At 39.6% G+C, this 22,104-nt stretch overlaps 1 protein-coding gene across 1 annotated transcript in view; it reads right to left on the bottom strand.

Moving 5' to 3' along the window:
* Nucleotides 1-22,104, bottom strand: part of CCDC6 (coiled-coil domain containing 6) — a 98,751-nt gene that overhangs the window by 50,524 nt on the left and 26,123 nt on the right.

Raw genomic sequence — 22,104 nt, 5'->3', positions numbered from 1 at the left:
TGAAAGGGTCTGGATGTGCCATTTAAAACACACTACGGATACACGTGGATTCATTTACACAGATTCAGTTACTGGAAAGAAAGAAACCATATGGCTAAGAAGTGACTACTGCAAAATCGTGGGAATCGGGGCAAAAAAAGGTGGACAGGTGGAGTTTTATTTCTCAATTTATGTCTTTTGGAATTGAGGGCAAGGACAGGCATTTCAACATTTTTAAAATAAGAAAAGGAGATCAGGCATAATTAGATGGAGATGTAAATACTCTTCTGTAGATTTTCCTCCCCGTATACATTTAAAAGAAAAGGCGTAAACCTAACCACTGTTGAAGAGATTCAATCTTTTTCAAAAAAGAGGGTACTTGTTTCAAATGGATTCTATTCAAAGCACGTTTTATTTAAACTGCAACATTTTGATGCATTAATCAAAAATCACTCCTGTACAAGTTGAAAGGCCTCAGAGCCACATCAATTCCAAGCCAGTGGAATATTTTTGCAAAACAAGCAAGTCAGGAGAAGAGACAAAGGCACGCCTACATTAAACAGTTACCATCTTTTTTGTAGAAGGTTTAACGACCACTCCCAACTCTGGAGGTTTAGATTTCTGCACATATTTACTAGCTTCCCCAACCCTCACGCTAATAACCGTGGTTCTGGGAATTCCATCCTCCCTGCCCCCATCAGTGGTTTAGAAGCATGCCAATCCCTGCAATGCCTGGCCAGCAATTCTACAAAAGAGAGACCCATAGACTACTCAGAAATACAGAGCTACAAAAACAGGAGACACTATGGACCAAGGTCCAGGTCGCAGGCACTTTAAGAAATCATTTGGTATACACCAGGAGAGTTGAGCATCAAAGAATACATCACTCAATAAATTTTTATTACCAGCTGAGAGCACCCTGTAAGCAGTTCCTGGATCCCCAGTGGCTCTCATACATACTTCACATTTCAACAGTACTCCTCAATGTCTTTATTTACTCTGCGCTATGGTCAAATATAACTGCTGATGATTGGTACTCCCCCCCACCCCCGCCTTATATTAATTCCTGTTCATCTTCAAAATTCACATCATATCTCAAGATCTCAAACTAGTGTAATGGGCAGGAATCCAAAGAATTCATTTAAGGCATATTTGACACATATACCCAAGCCTGCAATCTGTTCCAACTACCTGTTTTTCTGGTTTTTGACAATGTCCTATATGATTTGAATTCTGATTATCCTCAAAGTTATGGAACAAAAAGGTAGAGTGGAACCATAAATCTTAATGCCTATTCTGCACTTAGGATTCAAAAAGGTGTTTGTTGTAAATGTTCTGATCAGGTCAAACTCAGGCTCTTGCACATTATCAGACTCTCAATATTTTTGATCACCAGTAAAAACATTAAGAGAACTAGACTCAGGTTCAGCAGACCACCTCTCCTTTGCAATGGGGACTAGAAATGAGAAGTTGAAATAAGAGGTTAGGTCCTAAGAGTTTATTCATATAGCTTCCGTGCTAGCAACCCTCCCCATCGCCACTTCATCTAACCATTAAGTTACAAGGACAACAGATTTTGGTGTAATATGAAACAGAACTGAGAGAGAAAGCAGATTAGTGGTTGGCAGGGTCTGGGGATGGGGAGAGAATGGGAAATGACTACTAATGTTAATAGGGCCGCTTTCTGGAGTGATGAAAAATGTTCTGAAATTAGGTAGTCTAATATTCTACACAACCTGTGAATATACTTTAAAGTCACTAAATGGTACACTTTTAAAGGGTTAATTTCATGGCACGTGAATTATAGACCACAATTAAGAAAAACAATTCTAATAATTGCTTTTACAGGGTCTGTATTACACAGGGTCTGTATTTCACAGGAGCACCTGGTCTCCTTTGCAATTCTTCTCCGGGAAAGAAACAAAATTTTCAAAGGGGATAGGAGGGAGATGCTGAAGAGAGCTTGTCCTGCTCTAAAAGTGCCTTCCAAAGTGTCCTCATCACTGGCTATGAGAGGCCAAGGCTTTAACAAACAATGTTTCACCACTTTAGAATAGTCATTTATTTCTAGGCAAAGACCATTAATTAAAAAAGCCACTCTCTGGACTCCTGAATAATGTGAGGAGCTGTGCTGTGGAAGCTGGTTAAAGCCTCTAACTAACAAGGGGTTAAGGGCGGCTAACACAGATCTTTACCAAAGGGCCTCCTCTGCTAAATTCTAGCCACTTCATTCTAAACTGAGGTAGCTACTCTGCCTCCAAGACATCCGAAAAGTCAAAGAAAAACCATTAGGACAAGATTCCAGGCCCCCAAAACATAAAATCCCAGTCACCTTTTTCTAATTGGTTCACAAATCATTTTAGTAACTAAAATGAACACACAAAAGAGGACAAAAGGCAAGATAGTGTATCCAACCTAACCTGAGAAAAATTTTTAAAAAAGGAAAAAGGTCAGGCACCATGCACCAACAACATGGGTAAGCTCAGTTATCATTATGAGCCGCACTGAAAATATCAGCATACTGGGCCTCTCCTCCAGGTGGCACAGTGGTTGAGCACTGTACAGAAGCTGCAGAAGCTGCCTGCAGCCTCTGCAGCACCGGTTTGATCCCTGGCGGATGGCGAGGGTCCCACATGGCACGACAGAACTCTCCTGCTGCACCCGCTGCTCCCCTCAGCAGTATATTTCGTCAGTCTGCCTGTTCTGTTCCCTGCTTTGACTCTGGTGAATTCTCTCACCCTCCCTCACTTCTGACTGTACCCAGTGCTTGTATAAATAAATAAACAAACAAACAAACAAATAAATAAATAAATCTTTAAAAATAGAAAAAAAAGAAAATATCAGCATACTTAAATGCACACAAATTAAAAAATAAAGCTGTATTTCCAACAATAAAGGTTTACCTTTAAATTAAACTGCTGAAAGAAAGAAGAAGTCTTTTCTTAATGTTTTGTATAGTTGCTTAGTTGACCACTGAGGAAAATCAAAGTATTTGTGGTCATTTTCATGTTCAGTATGGTTCTGATGGTTATGTGTAGAATAGTGAATATGGTATAACTTTATGCACCTAACAATGGTCTGATACTTTGCCTCTTACCCAGCTGTAATCACTTGATGCCTGTTAATGGCAGGTCAGAGTACAAAGCATCTCCATCATTCTTTCACCATCCTACCAAAAGGTCAATTTTTTTAAAAATTGGAAATAAAATTGGGAGAGGGGTAGGAGTGGGGAGCCATGGAGAGGAGGAAGAATGTACCAAATCCTCTAAGACAAATAAATGCTATTAAGAAAATTCTAAGAAAATTTTCTTCTGAGTCAACCCATATTTAGGCAACCATACTTTAAGTGAGCACAATTGAATGCGAATAAAGGAAACAGTTTGTTCTGACCTACTGCAATCATGACCTGGGCACAAATTTGATAGGAGATTCCAATGTGATTGTTTAGTGATTCTATTCTTTATCAGTGACAGACATCAAGAGCTAGTATTAAAAAAAAAAGATAATTCAAAAACTCAACTGCACTCACCGATAATGAGAAAATCAAAGTGCCAAAACCTAAATCATGCAGGATGACGCAATTCATGATCTGACAAGAGGAAGAAAAAGGACAGTTTTTCAAAGGGAAAAACACATTTGATAACAGCCTTACATAAAGAACAGAACCAGAAGAAAGCTCAAAATACTACCAAAATAAAAAATTTCTTAAGCAAATGTGCTTATTGATGACTTGTTTCAATTAAAAAAAAATCATAAAACCAAAAAACCTTTAAGTTCTAATGCTAAAGAATCCAGACATGTCCTGTGTATTATCTAAATTTAGGAAAAAATTTAAATGTATAATCTAGTTACTTAAATGTTACTCTGTTGTCTATCACTTAGTTCAAATTTTAATCTTAACCTCTCAGTTCAAAACAGTATCTGAAATCATACAGTTAAAATAAAAGGAGACACCCAACACAAAATCAGGCAACTGAACAGATCCCTGTTATTTCTCAACTGTCATTTAGCAGGGTGATCTCTATGCACATGGGTCATTCTGGGAGATGCTGAGAGTTCTCAGAATTCATGACCGATGGCGGATACTTCTTTAAGCATTAGTTTGAGTACCACTCATACCAATAGGTTTACCAAGCAAACCACTGTTCTGCAGTGATCCTGCGTTAAGACCAAAGTACCAGAACTGCAGGAGTGGGTGGCAGGTGATATATGCAGCTAACTTGTGTCTTCATTTCTTTTAGAACTAGGGAGATGATTTCAACCACATGCCTAAGAATTACAGCTCTCCATTTAGACTGTGGAAGAAATGGGTTATTTGAACTTCTTCCACATATTGCTCATTAGCTTATATATTATAGTTAAAGCATTAATAGTCAATATGTTACAGTTCTCATTTATTCCATTTCAGTATTGCCAGCAAGTCACTAAGAGCACAGGGATCAGAGCAGAATCTTTACTAGTCTGTTGAACTGTGCTAATCTCTCCCAAATACTATGTTCAGGCCATTATAAGACTGTTGAGGAAGAGAAAACAGCAACAAGAGTGATTTTCAGGACAAGAACTCAAAAAATCTTGAAGCTGAAAATGACTGTAATGATAACCAGTATTATTAACCTCCAGTGTCCTACAAGACAGCTTTAGTGAAAGGACCCCTCAGTACCATTTTACAGTGGACCAACACATATCCCTCTACGCATGTCCTAAAATGACCAGAGCACAGGTCAGCATATACACCTTACCATGTAAATCTGACAACACCCAAACTGGCCCACACCCAATTTGGAAGATGAATCTGCCCATCACTTGCTTGGATAGAGAGTAATGAGAAATTTCTAAGGAAGTCACTAAATGTTTACACTTATTCATTTATGTCCATGTGGGTCAGTGACGAAGAGAAACTAAACTGGTCTCACACAGGCTTGGGAGATGTTCAAAGATGCTAATTCTGTAGTCAAACTAGTTGGATAGTAAGTTGGCTATCCCTACCTGCAGCTTTGTGACTCCAGGGGAGTCATGTGACCTCTCTAGGCTCCTGTTTTTACCACCATAAAGTGAAACTAATGATACCTCCCCTTTACATTGTTATTGAAGGTAAATTCAAATAATTCACATAAAGAGCTTATCACACAGTACCTTAAATGAGTAAGAACTCAAAAGATAAATAGGTTCAGGGTATGATATATTCCAAGGATACAGGATGGCTCAGCATCAGCAAATCAATGTAGTTCACCACATGAACAAAAGTAAATAATCATGATCATATCAATAGATGTAGAGAAAGCATTGGACAAGATTAACACACATTTATTATAAAACCGCTCAAGACAATAGGTAAAGGGACATACCACAACAAAATAAAGACAAAATAAAGCAAAAAAAAAGTATGACAAACCCACAGCTAACATCATGCTCAGTGGTGAAAAACAGCTTTTCCTCTAAGATCAGATAACATGATAAGAATATCCACTGTCACCACTACTATTCAAGTCCTAGCTAGAGCAACTAGGCAAAAGAATGCTATAAAATATTATTTGCAAAAGACACAATAATAAACATAAAAATTCTGAAGACTGTGTTTAAAAAAAACTATTAAAAAGTTGCATTCCTGTACACAATGAACTAGCAAAGAAATCAAGAAAATAATCTCATTCGCTATCACATCAAAAAGAATTAAATACCTAAGAGCAAACTTAACAAAGGAAGTATAATGAAAGCTCTAAGATGTAATCAAAAGAAATAGAAGAGGACACAAAGAAATAGACATCCTCTGCTCATGGACTGGAAGAATTAACATTGTTAAAACAGCCATTTACCCAAAGCAAGATCCATATTCAATGTAATCCCCATCTAAATTTCAATGACATTTTCAAAGAAGTATGACAAACTTCACTGAAATTTATATAGAACCATACAAGACCCCAAAGAGTCAAAGCAATCCTGACAAAAAATGAGGATATATCACACTCCCTCACTTCAAACTATGGGGCAAAGCTACAGCAATCAAGACAGTGTGGTATTCGAATAAAAATAGACATACAGGTCAATGGAAAAGAATTGAGAGCCCAGAAATAAAGGCACACTTTTGGACAGGTAATTTACAAAGGAGTAAAAGTATATATAATGCAGAAAGGAAAAGTCTCTTCAACAAATGGTGTTATGAAAACTGAATGGCCATATGCAAAAGAATGAAAGTAGACCACTATCTCACACCACACACAAAATTAACTCAAAATGGATTAAAGACTTGGGAAAAGCTGAAACCATAAAAGACATTAGAAAATATAGATAAAATACTACAAGACATTGGCTTCAGGGATGTCTTTGGAGAATGGATTCTAACATCAAAGGAAACAAAAGGAAAAACCAAATCAGACTACATCAAACTAAAAAGCTTTTCCACAGCAAAAGAAACTATCGCTTAAATAAAAAGACACCCTAGTAAATGGGACAAAGTATTTGTAGTATTTGTATACCATGTATCTGCATGGGACAAAAATCCAAGAACTATAAACACCCCATACAACTCAACAAAAAGAAAAGATAACCCAATCAAAAAATAGAAAAGCTAAATAGACATTTCTCCAAGAAGACATACAAATGGCCAACAAGCACACATGAAAATGTTCATCATCACTTATCAGGGAAATGCAAATCAACACCACAATGAGATACCATCTCACATCTGTGAAATGAATCAGGTCAAAAAGGTGAGAAGCAAAAAAGGTGTTGCTAAGGATGTGGAGAAAAAGAGGACCATCATACACTGTTGGTGGAAATGTGGACTATGGGCTGATCTAGCGTAGGGTAAGGAAAAATGTCAGGCTTTTCTGCCCTCCCGCCATCAGGATAGATGATGGATCCTTGCGGTCCTGAATGCATGCCTGATGGCAGGCACTGGAATAGGGTGTGGGCATAGGTAGATGGGATTCACCTGGGCTAAGACTGGGCTTTTAAGGGCGGCATCACAGGGACGCCAGCAGCAGCACAGGGACGCCAGCAGCAGAGGCCTGCCAGCCTCCCGGCCCCCCAGCACCCCTGCCTGCCACATGCCTGGTGAATCCCAATAAAAACCTGCAAAACCCCTGATGGCTCCAAAACTCCTCCTTTACCCAGTCTACATGGGATCAGAAAACCTGCTCAGTGGCCATTCCTGCTCCCCACATCTAGTCTCTATGGAAAACAGTATGAAGGTTTCATAAAATATTAAGAGTAGATCTACCATATGATCCAGCAATTCCACCCCTAGGAATCTACTCAAAGAATGTAAAAACACTAATGTAAAGGGATAATATGCACTCCTACCACAGATAAAGATTTTCTAGAGATTACCTCACACACTGCTGTTAAGAATACAGACTGCTCTAACTTCTTCTAAAAGCAATACGGCAATTTCTCAAAGATATACCTAGAGTTGAGCACATGACTGAATTCCACACTTTAAGCTCGTATGGGAGTAGGAGGGGGAATATTTTCACACAAAAACTTGGATGCAAGCGTTCTCAGAAGCATCATTCATAATACCAAAACAAAACAAAACAAACAAACAAACAAAAACCCAAAAACTAAAGTTTGCAATAAAGAAATTATGCCAACAGCAAAATCTAAAACCAGGTTTAATACTGATTGAATCTACTCAATTCTAGGCTAATTGCCTAAATTGGTATAAATACTGTTTATCTGTCTTCTACATAGAATGTCTGTAGCAAACATTACAAAATCATGAAAAGCACAGAAAAAAAATTTGAGAAATAAAGAATTCAACAGAATAGACTCAGATTAGCTAGACTTAGAAATTTCATACACTTTAAAGATATGATTAAAATAGTAAAGGATTTAATGGAACAGATGAATAACATGCATAAACCAATAGGGGATTTCAATAAATATGGAAATTAGATGAAATAAATGTAAATGCTAGGAAAAAATTATGTTAGAGATGAAAAATCGTTTCAATGGGATCGTTGTAGACTTGGCTTTGGCTTAGGGAAGATTCATTAAATAAAGAGGTAAGTCAACAGAAATTATCCAAACTGAGAAAAAAGGAGTGCAGACAGATCATCCATGGGACAATACAATGTAACTGACGTCCCAGAAGAAGAGAAAGAGAACGAGAGAAGAAATATTTGAAAAAATAAAGGCAACCAATTTTCCAAAATTAACAAGACAAATCATAGATCCCAAGGTCAGAAATAAGTATGATAATATGTCATACATCAATTGCATAAATCAATCAGGATATATGCAAAATGACAGAAAACACATACCTCTTAAGAATCACCTTTAAGCTGCTGAAAAAAATAGAGGAAAAGAAAATATTGAAAGCAGTCAGAGAAAAGGATTCCACAAAATGGGTGAAGAGGTAGCCTTCTAACTGAAGAAAACTTATAATACACGAAACTTATTAATACTATCCAAAATACTAGCATCCAGAATAAAATAGTAGCAGAATGTATAAATAATTGCCATAAATACAACTTCCAACAGAAAAATGAAGTGGGAAGTTTAGAAAAATTTTTGAATGGTAATTAAGAAATATTAATCATCAACCTCATAAATATACATTGAGATCACCATTTTCTATGCCTAGATTGGCAAAAATTAAGAAGCCTGAATATGTGAAGTGCTGAAGATGTGCAACCCAGTGGAGATCCTCATATAATACAGATCAAAGTATGAACTGGTACAGTAGTTTGAAAAAGTAAATGTTTCTATTCTCTAATATGTACAGATTCTAGTGCTTGGTATATGCCCCTAGAGAAAATATCCAAGTATATTAAAAGGTATTTCAAAATATTCAGCACATTCTTTTTTTTTTTTTAATAAATTTTTTTTAAGATTTTTATTTATTTATACAAGAACTGGGGTACAGGCCACATGTGCGGGAGGGTGAGAGGATTCACTGGAGACAGAGCAGGGAGCAGGACAGGCAGACTGATGAAATATACTGCTGAGGGGAGCAGCGGGCGCGACAGGAGAGGTCTGCTGTGCCAAGTGAGATTCTCGCCAGCCAGCCAGTCGGGATCAAACCCTCACTGCAGAAGCTGTGGACAGCTTTACAGTGCTGTGCTCAACTGTCTGTGCCACCAGGGAGGCCCTATTCATCACATTCTGGTTCTTACTAAGTGAAATGCTGGAAACACCCCAAGTATCCATTCAGAAAAAGAAAATATATTCACACAGAAAACTAAAAAGAAGTCAAAAGTATAGCTAAACACAGCATGACAAAAGTACCATTGAGGGGGTGGGGGGAAAGAAGCTGCAGAAAATTATTTTCTGCATTTTTATTAAACTGAAAATAAAATAATTGATATACTGTGTAGGGAAACATTTGTGAGGTAGAGGAAGAAAATAAGAATGATATTCCTTCTAGATACAATGGTATTTGTATCATTCTTGAGTGAGTGGTGGGAATACAGCAGTTCATTTTGTAATGTTTACAACTTACATGTGTTATATAGTGCACTCATTATTTTAGCTTGAGTAAAATATAAAAATGGTCATACATCCATGATGGATAAATTTATTTTCTCTGTTAGTATTCAGAGGCTCCAAGGTGGATAAACCTCACAAACTTTTATATAAATGACAGAAGCCCAATGCAAAAGACCTTGCATTATATAAGTGAGCATCTAGTCACCTTTTAGCTTGCAAGTGAGAAGCAAAATACTGATCTAAGTTATACTAAAATGGGAAAGCTCTTTTTCCTAACCCTGATGATTTTTTTCTTCCAGAGGATGAGAAAGCATAATAGGATCACTGCCCAAGTATTTTCACAGAAGAAGCTCATGTTATCAATTCTCTATTGCTAGGTAACAATCATATAAACAATAATATATTGTTTGTCATCATTCTATGGGTTGATGGGTGGTTCCTTGGCTAGTTTTACTAAGTTCACTCACATGGCTGCATTCAGCTGAGCTAGATCATCCAAGATTAGGAAACAGACTCCATGTCTTAAAGGAGCAGTAAAACACGCCCTGTGATTTTCAACCAACCACACTCAACCAGGATACTTCCCTTTTTTCAAAGCTTCTTCCCCTCTGTTAAAGGCACAGATTTCCTAAAATCTCTCAAGGTCTTCCTATGACTGGTCAGCCTGATAGAGGAGCAACTCTAGAATTTGACCAGTACTTTAGGTCAGGTGTAAAGTACCTAGAAGTAAATGCAGTCAGCAGCTTTTTTCTTTTTAATCTTTGCACGCTATATTCATGCTGCTAAAACTCATTTTCTCTCTTGTTGACAGCACTATAGAACGTAGTCTCACAGCGGAGCAACAACTCATTTCCTTCATTATAAACACAGAAACCAGTCCTGCAGTTTTGTGATGGCTAATGTCCTCAGGTCTATACAAAATATATTGTATAAAGAGAGATCAGACAAAAAAGTTTATCCCTAACAGAGTCTGAAGCCATATGCATATGTAATAGCAAGTGTCAAAAACTACATAGTAGATAGATGAGTGATGGAAAGGTAGATACACTGACAAAGGGAGAAAAATTTCACATCACGTATTAACTGAAATCTATGACATTCAAAAATTCATGAAATTATTACCTCCAAGTTATACACGGGCACGGAAGACACCAGGGGAAGCTATCCTTTGCTCTTGGAAGACGTGTTCCTAAAATTGAAGCCTCTATCTTTCATAAGAGCATCACTACTGCCATATCCTCCTCACTTACACCTATCTTGCCCTTCCCCCAACACCCAGGTTTCCTCCTAAAGTGACACTCCAATGACTCAGGAAACAGGGACTTCAAATATCTACAGCTCTACATGCTTAGAAAATGAGTGTTACTCAGTTGCCATCTGTGCAGAGAAGACAGGCAGGAGCATTCTCAAAGCATCAATAGGAGGTGCTAATGTCAAGTGACCACAGCAGCCCAGGAAGGCAGGCCAATCATAGACTAAAAAAGACAGTAATTCACCTCTCCTCCTGCTCCACCCCACTCCACACAATCCAGTACATTCCCAGAGACAGAAAATTCATGAAGAAAATTTAAATCGACAAAACAAAAAGCCGAGTGAAGAATGAACTTACTGGCAGTTAATTTCACCCTGGAATTAAAATTAATTGTATTATTCCAGATTGAATACTAGCTACACACCATTCACCATGTGCCTAACTCAAAGCTCCCCAGCACCTGGAACCTTGTATTTTCTAAATATGTCCCCAATATTCAGAACACGGGTAGGGATGTGCCTCAACACTATTCACAGGAGGTACACAACCTCTGCTCCTCTCCAAAGGTGACGAATATAAGCAGCAGTTAAATTTAAATTTTTAAATTTAACTCAATTTCTATGACTGAGCACCTCCTACATGGCAAGCACTGTGCGAATAAGGCAATGAGTATCAGACACTGTTCCTGGCCTGAAGGGGTATAGAATCCTGCTAGCAATGAATGGAAGCAACATCATTAATCCATACAATTAGCAATTGGCCTCGAAATGATCATGGCCAGTCTGATATAAACTAGTCTGAAGAATAAGGGGACTTACAATGAGATTAAGTTGCACAGAAGAAAAAGCTAAGTATTTTATCTACTACAGTAACAAAAGAAATTGTCTGGCACAGTAACTAACACCTTCCAAAAACTGAGAAGCATAAATGAACACATACTAACAAACTGTGTTTAATGATGGACTCCATTCCTGTTAATAGAATTTCTGCCTAATAAGAGCAGTAAGTATTGATTGCACTTTGGACACAGTGGCGGTCTCTTTCATAGGTTCTCTCATTTAATTCACACATGGGCTCCACACATTTCAGCCCCACATCACACTTGGTGACAGAGGGGCTCAGAGGAGTGAAAACTTGCTGAAGCCCCAAGTTACTAGGTGTTAGGGCTACAATTCACACCTAAGCCTCAGACTCTCCCCAAAGCTCCTAGTTCTTGTGTGGTCTACACCACCATTCCAGGAGCAATGCCTTCCACTGGTGGGCGCATCAAGCTCCAGAAAACAAAGCTCACTCACTTGCTGTGAGAGCCAGTATGATTTGTGCTGTCACCCAGTGCCTGAGCATCCCAAAGCAGCTCATCTTTGGGAAGAGATACCCTGCAATTTCCTTTCCCAAAGTAACTAGATGTTGGTGACTGACAGGTAATCTTTTAAGAACTATTATACAAAGGAGGCACTTTTTGCTACTGCTACCACCTCTGCTGCAAGTAGAATACTTATTTCCTGATCCTCACACACCTGTATCATCCCTATATGCAAGTTCTGGTAATTTAACTTTAATTCATATGCTTTTCTCCCCTTTAACTTCAGAAAACTGCATAGAGATGTATTAGGGAGAGGGGGAATGAGGCAAGAACTGTCAAAGAGGCCACGGGGTAGGGCTGTCGCAAGCATACCAGTATGGATGTGGATCTAAACCTTAAAAGAAATTGCAGGATGAGGAAAGTCACACTTTCTATGTATAAAAAAAAGAGTTGACATCGAAGGCCTAACTGCTATCCCTTGAAAGGCTGCTTTTAAGGTTAGGCCTTGTTTGGTAACTGGAAACTAACTTTGGGAGGGTTCCTACCACCCTGGTAAAAGTGGCTCACTGTGTCTAAACTTTATAAACAAGGTGGTTTATGATGAAGACCTGCATTCCTTTGGGAGTCTGGAAGTTTGGTTTTTGCCAAAGAGGGTGCCTCTATGACCCACCTCCAATGAAAACCCTGGGTGCTGGGTCTCTCCTGAGTTTTCCTGGCAGACTACATTTCACATTTGTTGCCATGACTTGTTGAGTGAGAGAAGGACATCCTGTATGGCTGTCTGGTTTCCTCTTAACCTTCACTCTATGCACCTTTCCCCTGTGTTGTTTTTTTTTTTTAAGATTTATTTATCTATGCATACAAGAGCTGGGGTACAGGCCAGAGGCTTAGGGGTGGTGAGAGGATTCACCAGAGACAGAGTGGGGAGCAGAAAAGGTGGATCCACTGAAATATACTGCTGAGGGGAGCAGCAGGCAAGGCAAGAGAGGTCTGCTGTGCTATGTGGGTCACCTTCCTAGCCAGGGATTGAACTCGTGCTGCAGTGGCTGCGGACAGCTTCATAGGTTGCATCTTAACCCCTTGCGCCAACCAGGGAGGCCCCACAATTTTAAGCATGAGGACAACTAGACACTGAGTTTTATAAGTTCTGCTACTAAATCATTACACCTGCAGGTGGTCTTGGGGACCCTCAACATATCCTGTATCTAAAAAACGCCACTTCATGTATCTTGAAAAAGTCTTGAGGAGCCATAGAAAAGCATATACACCTTATAACATCATAATGACCTTGGTCTAGTGGTATAAGCAATAAACCAAAGTCTTGAATTTAAGTGCAATCTGATACTGACAAAGAGGAACATGATACCACTAGGTCAAAAAAAATCTCCCTAAGTCCGCATACTCTTACCCAACTATCTATTTACCAACTCCAACTGGAGCTCATTAAGCCATCAAATACATAAACGCCAAACCCAAGCACATCTCTTGAACAAACCTTCATTTTTTTTCTCCTCAATGTCTCTTTTTTAATTCTTTTTTAAAAAAGATTTATTTTTTTATGCATACAAGAGCTGGGGTACAGGCCAGAGGCGTAGGGGGTGAGAGGATTCACCAGAGACAGAGTGGGGAACAGAACAGGCAGACTGAGTGAAATACACTGTTGAGGGGAGCAGCAGGTGAGTCAGGAGAGGTCTGCTGCACCATGGGTTGCTCCCTGGCTGGCCAGGAATCGAACTCGTGCTGCAGTGGCTGCAGACAGCTTCATAGGTTGCATCTTAACCCTTGCGCCACCAGGGGAGCCCCTCTCCTCAATGTCTCTTGACCATTCAAGCTATCAGAAAACCTCATACCTAACTGAGATAGAATGTGTCTCTCTATTCACATTGCCTTTGTTCCAGTCATCTCTCAATGGGCTTACAACAGCCACCTAACTGGCTGTACAGATTGTTTCATTCTTACTCTCAAACACCTATGCTTCCTTCTGCATCCAGCATTTTTAGAGACAGAAAATTGACCACTCATTGCCCTGCTCCAAACTCTCCAAAGGCTTGTGATCATATTTAGAAACAGCAATTCCTTCCCATGACCTACCCATTCACCTACCCACAAAAGAGCCTCTGCCTGTGTCTCCCGCTCATGTTCAAGGCATGCTGGCTGTTTCTGCACACCAGGCTGCTGATTCCTGCTATGCAACTTGGACTCTAGCTAGACCCTCTGCTACATGGCAGGATGGCTACCTACATTTCACATCTCTCCAAAGTGGTTGTTCCCATCACCAAAACTAAAGTTAGCCCTCAGTCACTCACCATTGCTTTCTTTCCCTCACAGTCTCCACTGTCAATTGGACCTTAATTATTTTTACTTTTGTTTTATCTCTGTCTCTCCTCATCAGAACGTGGGCTTCTGATGGCATAGAAGCTGGCAACTGTTGAAATTTCAAAATCTACCAGCATGCCTTGCACATGGCAAGCACCCCTTTACTGGATAACAAATGGGCAGTTGCTAAAATGTGGAGAAAGCCTTCTCTTAATCTCTGAACCTGCTCTACCCACACTGCTGATTAGCTGAGAGTCAAAGCACTCTGTCAGGTTCTTGTAGCAGAAACATTATTAAGGTACATCACCATCCTTGCAAGAACTCATAGGCTAGCAATTATGGATCTTTTATAGCCTTTCAGAGCCCCATGTCAGCTTTCACAGGTACTGTCAATACCAAAACAGTCCCATACTTGATAACTCTAAACCTTTCATGATTCCACCCTGTCTCCACTGTTTGACAATGTAGCCAGCTGCAGCAGATGGTAAGTGGTGTCCCTCTTCCTTTTGTGGATGACAGGACCCTCTGACATTCTGGTTGGACACATGGCTACCCCTATGGGATACCTTTCCCAGCCCCTGTGGCGACCAGGTGTGGTCAGGTGACTACTCTCAGGTCAAGGAAGTGGTAAACAATTTTGGATCTTCAAAACGCAAGCACTTGTTTTCCATACCCATACCTCCTTCTCACAGGTTGGAATCAGAGGCAAAGATCAGGCCTACCGCAGCAGCAAGGTTAACATCACAAAAGATGGTAGAAAAAAAGGTGGGAATTCCTTAGGTCTGTGCATGTCATAAAGAAGTCACCCACCAGCTCCAGCTGTTAAATGTAATAATAGAAACCATGAAGGTTATTTTGTTATATACCTGTGTAAACAAAGGTAATTTTTTTTTTTTAATTAGTAGAACTGAGCCCAAGAAATGTTAAGTACCTCTGAGGTTAAGATACTCATTGGTCTCACATCCACAGGACTGAGAAAACTGCCTTGTACATACTAAGCACTTGAATACTATCGAAATGAATATTCACTTGTGGTTGACTGTATTATCATCACCTAATATTTATTTTAAAAAAAAGGAAGCACACACTCAGTCCTTCCTCCTGACAGTCCCACAGAGCAGTCCAATTTGCAAACCAGGGTAAGAAATGACACTGCATTAGTAATCAGCCTGAGTCTGGCTTTGCAATTATATTGGCTTAGGCAAGCTCCCTCCTCCCCTAAGCCTGCATTTCCCCTCTATAAAATGTGAGCTAAAGAACCCTATAACACAGCAGTTGAGAAAAAACAGTCATACAATTAAGAAACAAACATTCTAGAGAATCCTGTTGTTAAAAGAGAGTGAAGGCCAAGGAAGATGGCCTGTTCATAGGAACTGGAAACCATAACCCCAAATATCCCATTCTGCCTTCAGTCCTCTTCCCACATCATCGTCCTTCCATGGGAGGTGGTGGGGACCTTACCTTTCTTTAATGGCGACTCCTATGACATATAGCCCAAACTCAGTTAATTGTCAGCAAAAGAGGATAGCTCTCTGATTAAATATAAGGAAGTAAGATTCTCTCCTAAAAGTCAAAGTCCCTGGATCAAGGATTGTTTTGGGGGATCGGGGGGTCGGGGGGGGGGGGAGTAGAGAAAAAGGGAAAAGACTAGATTACAGAAATGTAGAAAACTCCCCAAATAAAAAAAAAGTAGTCTATAACAAAAAGCACGGCTAACATTATCATCCATTCCTCCTAGACTCCCTGCTTATAGGTTTGATAAAAACTTGTTCACATTATTGGCACACTGGATCCGTTCACTTATATATTGTTGTCCATGATTAAAAGTTCCTGATTTGATGTTGCAAATACCCCTATTGAGTTGCCCAACCGTTCCCCAGAGTTTTCAGTATTTCTACTTGTGAGAGATGTTACATGAACATGCCTGAACAGTGTCTGTTGCTGCACTAGCTGGATGCTCCCTCCAGCAGATCCCCAACCTTGGGTTCTGGTATGCAGTGAAGATGGGGGTGTGAGCAAACTGCTTCCTACATTCAGAGCTACACAGCTGTGTCTCTTTCCTGTGCAGCTGCAGGTGAGAAAGCAGTAGCCTCTTTACTTTGAATCCAAATGATTGCTCATTCAGTGGTATCTGGAGTTTGGCTTTCAAGCACTTCGTGTGGAAGTCAACCCCTCAGCAGAGGAGAAAGGCACAATGCTCTGGTTAAACTGGAAAGCTGGCTTGGTGATTTGGGAGCTGATGGTATATGGAGATTTTCTACTTTTCTGTGAGGGAGGAGGAATAAAAAGTTAACTTTCAGCATAAAGTTTCTCTTCTTTTGGACAAGAGGATAGAATGCTCAAGCTACACACCTCCTTCATACCCAGGGTTGAGTCTGTGCATTCAGTCAGAGAGGATAACTTCCCCGAGAGGGATACTAATAAATAGATAACATTAAGGGCCACCCTGGTGGTGCAAGGGGTTAAGACTCAGCACTATGAAGCTATCCGCAGTCACTGTAGCACGAGTTCCATCCCCCACCAGGGAGCTAGCCACATGGCGCAGCAGACCTCTCCCGTCTCACCTGCTGCTCCCCTCAGCAATGTGTTTCAGTCAATCCGCCTGCTCTGCTCTCCATTCAGTCTCTGGTGAATAATCTCATCTCTCGGCTTCCCCCTACACCTCTGGCCTACACCCCAGCTCTTGTATGCATAAGTAAATAAATCTTTTTAAAAAAATAAATAGAAAACGTTAGATAGTGTGTGAGTAGTAATTCTTCCCTGATAGAACTTCCAAGAAATCTCCCATGCCTGTTGTTAAGAATCAAGGTAGAAATCAAGCACAGACCCTCGATCACAATTCCAAAATCCTAAAACTGCAACTTTTTGGCAGGAAGCCAAACAGTCCCACCTGCATCCATTTGTTGGCAAAGCCTGATTTCAATAGACATGAGGCTGTCTGCTGCTTTATTAGCACATTTAGTGTGACCAGTTCACGTATTTTGCTGATGTGCTGTGATAGACTGCTGCCCCAACCCACTGCAGTTGTCAGGGTCAACGTGGCACCTGGCTCAGTATTACCTTTCCATACCCCACCCCATTGTGGGTTGACTTGTATCCTCTGCAAAGAGAGAGTCCTAGTCCCAAGCACCTGTCAATGTGACATTTGGAAAAAGGGTCTTCATAGAAGTAATCAAGTTACGATGAGGTCACCAGGGTAGGGCTTCCTTCCTTATGACTGGCGTCCTAATAAAAAGAGATGACACAGGAGCCTGCTGTGCTGCAGTGCAAGTCAAGGACGGCCTGTAAGGTAAGGAAGGGTCCATCCCCTCTACCCTACACCAAGAGGTTTCTGAAAGAGCAGACTCCTGCCAACTCTGTTTTCAGACATTTAGCCTCCAGAATAAATCTGTGTTGTTTTAAGCCTGCATACAGTTATGACAGTCCTAAGAAACCAATAAACCCCCATCCTCAATGTCAAAACACCTTATTTAAAAGCTCTTCCAGCCCCATGGATAAGGGACTATGTAACTGTATTTTAATGTGACATTTTTATTCTGTGTATTTCAAAGTTAACTCTAGGTTTCACTCACAGTTTCCGGCAACTGGATATAAATTTGTGAAGATTTTGTAATAAAGTGTTTTAGTATTACAAAAATAGAGGAGGGGAAAAAAAGGAGAACACAGGACATATTTGTAGCCTTTAAAATTAGTGAGAGACCAGCTAAAACCATCAAACACATCCTAAATGTTTTCAATGGTGTGAAGCAGTATTGAATTTGAACACAAAACAGCTGCCACCATCCAAAATGCTGCAAAATTAACCATGGTTAGTAATTCAGACAATACCTCTTGATACTTCACACTAGAAAGGAAACAAAGTCAAAGAAGTTTGAGAAGTATGTGTGCATAGTAAGTATACATACTCATTTATCTAACAAATATATACCAATAAGCATGCATTACACATGTGCCAAAAAAACTTGTAAGAGACAGAATTTTAAATCAAACAGGAATGCAACAAAAGGATAAACTGATCTCCACACAGTTTTGAAATTTTCTCTTTTGCATTAAACTTGCCCCCTGTTCTCATACCAAACTAAGACTAGACAAACATTAAAATTATAAATATAAAATATTCCATTTGGAGAAAGGTGGTCAACAATTTAATCAGAGATACACAAAGATCAGCATATGAATTCACTGAGTTGTCATCCATATGAATGCAAATAATTCACCAACAATGAGACTGAAGATCATCATGGGCAGAATAAATGTCCCCCACAAAGATATCCAAACCCTAAATCCCAGAGCCTGTGTATAGTTTACATTGTAAAGACAAATTAAGGGAACAGAATAAGGTTGCTAGCACTGAATTTAAAGATTATCCTACTATATTTGGATCCTTTAAAATGAAAAATGGAGGCAGAGAAGATCAGAGTGATGTTCTAAGAGAAGGACTCAACCTACCCTTGCTGGCTCTGAAGGCGGAGGGGGCCACCAGCCAAGGAATACAGTTAGCCTTTAGAAGGTAAACAAGGCAAGGAAATGGATTCTCCTCTCCAGCTGTCACACCCTGATTTTAGCCCAGAGAGATCTGTGTTGGACGACTACTAACTGACAGGACTGTAAGGTAAAACATTTGTATTATTTCAAGTCACTAACTTTGTGGTAATTTGTTAGAACAGAAACAGAGAATAAGGAACTGATAAATGTTAGTTTATCCAAACAATGGAATAATTATGCTGCTATAATTAAGGACACATGAAAACTGCCATGATGTGGTTTCAACAGCAAAACACAAACTGGCAGCGACAATATGATCCCAATTTTGCTTGCTTCAAAGATTCACACCAACCCTTACATGCATTAGAAATTACTAGAAGCTCATAAAGCAGAGCAATAGATGGGGTTGTGAATGATGGTAGTGATGATAGTCTTTGTCTAATGAATGCTTTTTTATAAGTTTCTACAATAATAGTAATCAGAAAAAAAAAAGCCTGGCAGCAATCTGCTCTTCAAGGGCAGTTGTGAGACGTTCTCAGGGGACTGAACCAGGCAAGACCTGGAAGCACTAACACTTTCTGAGAAATGAGAGAGAACATGCAGAGGGGAAGAAAGAGGTTGCAAATGCATAGGTGGCCTATTATTTTGTTATATTGAAATTTTTTAAATATGATGAACCCAAAAGATAAAAACATGACAAAATTCCGGTCTTGTGTGATTACGAAACTAAGCCAACATATGATCTGTAAATGTCTACCAAAACTTTCATCAGACAACCTATTTAGGAATAAAGCACTAGAAGCATTCCCATCAAAGCTGGGGACAAGAGGACTCTTGCTACCATCAATATTATTCAACACTGTACAGAATGTCTTAGCCAATGCAGTAAACACAAAGAATAGAGCAGTTTCTTATCTGGAGTGAGCTTCCAAGGTCAGCATGCAAGTGGAAAAAGGCATAAAGTCAGTTTTCCTTTGACTACGTTAGGGTTGGGACAGAGGTAGGGAAGGAAATCTGCTGTATGAAGAAACATGTACCAGTAGTAAGATACATGGAAACATAATCAACTAAGGAAGGAGACTGACCCAGAGCCTATAGATGCTCATGAACTAACAATAGAGCCAACACTGTTTAAATTACTACTCTCTTCTGTTTACTAGGTTAAAAACAACTAAACATGTTAAAGGTGAGCATGACCTGATTCCACAGAAAGAGACTGAGAAATGTTATAAAGGAGGGAACATAAATCCATCATTTCAGTGTTATCCACCAAGAATGCACAAGAGAATTAACCAAAAATTGCTCAGCAAGGCCACCAGAAGCCAAGCAACATAGTAAAAACACACAAAAAAATCATCCCTCAATCCGAGCGTAAAATAGAAAACCTGTTCACAAGAACAAGGTACCTACCTGAGAAAAAAATAGTTTGGGAGTCTGCAAATCCTATATGAAGGAAAATGTAGAGTATTTGAGAAGAAATTTTAGAGTATTTGAGAAGAAATATGAACCTTAAAGAATGACTAAATGGGATTTTAAGATATCAATGTTCCCCAACTTAAAGCTCCAGAGGATTTAAGAGATATGATGTGTACTGGAATAATCATAATAGCCATGATAATGTTGGAAAACGATGTTTCAGAATTTGCTCTATGGCATAGTAAAACGCACTATAAAGTTTCAATAACAGTTATTTACACAGGAATACAGAGATAAGGAATCAGAAGAAAGTCTAGACAATTAAGTCTGGGCATTTAAGGAATTTAGATGACATTTCAAAGCATTTCAATAGGATAAAAGGTCACATAATTAGACAAAAATGAGACTGTCCTGAAAACATGCAAAAGAAGTGCTACACCTACAGCAAAAATATCCACATTTCCAGCTCCTCTCCTGCTTTGTCCACCCATCCCTGATTTCAAGCACTTATTCAACCAAAACAAATACTGCTCATCTTTTTTCCTTCCTTTTGAATATTATCAGGTAGATGTTGCAAGGAAAAAAGTTCACCAACCTCACAGCCATTTTACCATTTTGTTCCTATTCGGCTACAGCTCACAGTTAGGACCACACTCATAAGCATTCAAGTAGTAAAAAGGAAATACTAGAAATTGGGTTAAATGCTGTTAGACAAGAAAATGAGGGAAGGTTGCTGGTCAAGTCCTGCTCCTAGCCAATGTCCTAAACTCTTCACAACAAACAAGAAAACTAAACCCACCAATGGATAAATCTGCCCAACCCTGTTTTAAAAAGGCAATACAAGGGCCTCCCTGGTGGCCTAGGGGTTAAGTCTCAATGCTATCACCACTAGGGCCTGAGTTGGATCCCTGGTCAGGGAGCTAACCCACAAGGAACAGCAGGCCTCTCCTGTCTCACCCGTGCTCCCCATAGCAGTGTATTTCAGTAAATCCACCTGCTCTGTACCCCACTCTGTCTCTGGTGAATCCTCTCACCTCCCACCCCCATGCACTGCTCCCCACTCTGTCTCTAGTGAATCCTCTCACCCCTGCACCTCTCACCTATACCCCAGTTCTTCCATGCAAAAATAAATTAAAAATAAATAACTCCAGTACTCATTTAAAAATAAATAATAAGCAATCATAATTAGATGTTTCAGAACTTCCCTAGATGAAGATTTTCTTAGATGAAGACACCCTCCTTCCAGAAGTTTTTTCTTTGTGGGCAAGGAGTTACTTAACAACTATGACTGCTCACTGAGGCCAAGTCCAAAGAAAAGGAGCTGATGTGGGTGGCGAGGTAAGAGGGAAAGGTACACTACCCCAGACACCTCGGATCATTTTCGGAAGCAGGTGAGGTATATATCAGCAGATACCATCTCGTTGTGAGATCGAACCATTACATCACAAGGGGCCTTTAAGAAATTTAGGTCACTGTTATAATTACCCTCACTCAACAGGTAAGAAGAGAAGGATCAAATGTGATTAAGCAATTGCCAAAGGGGCCCAGTGACTTCACAGGGATTACCTAAAACCTCCAAAAATCAGTCATTTAGGAAGCCTGGAAGCAACGGCCTGAACAGTAATGTTCTAAATATATTTCTGTTCAAAATTCTTCCTTAGAATCTTAAGGAATAAGTATCTACTAAAGGTCAATCCTATTTTAAGAAAACCTATATAATGAAGCATAGATTTATGAAAACAAAAGCCTAGACATTTTCTTTAAGGAAAAATACCCAGCAGTCCCTGATCCCCAGGGGCTGAGCTGATACTCACAGCTAGAACCTTAAAACTGTTACAAACTGATCTGACACCCCCAGGTCATGTAGGACATAAACAATCTCACAGAACATCCACATCAAACAAGGTCATTCTGAGACTAT

This window comes from Talpa occidentalis, unplaced genomic scaffold, assembly GCF_014898055.3.
Source record: "Talpa occidentalis isolate TD23 unplaced genomic scaffold, MPIMG_talOcc4v2.1 talOcc4.8, whole genome shotgun sequence".
Classification (NCBI taxonomy): Eukaryota; Metazoa; Chordata; class Mammalia; order Eulipotyphla; family Talpidae; genus Talpa; species Talpa occidentalis.
This window is presented reverse-complemented; position numbering and strand designations above follow the sequence as displayed.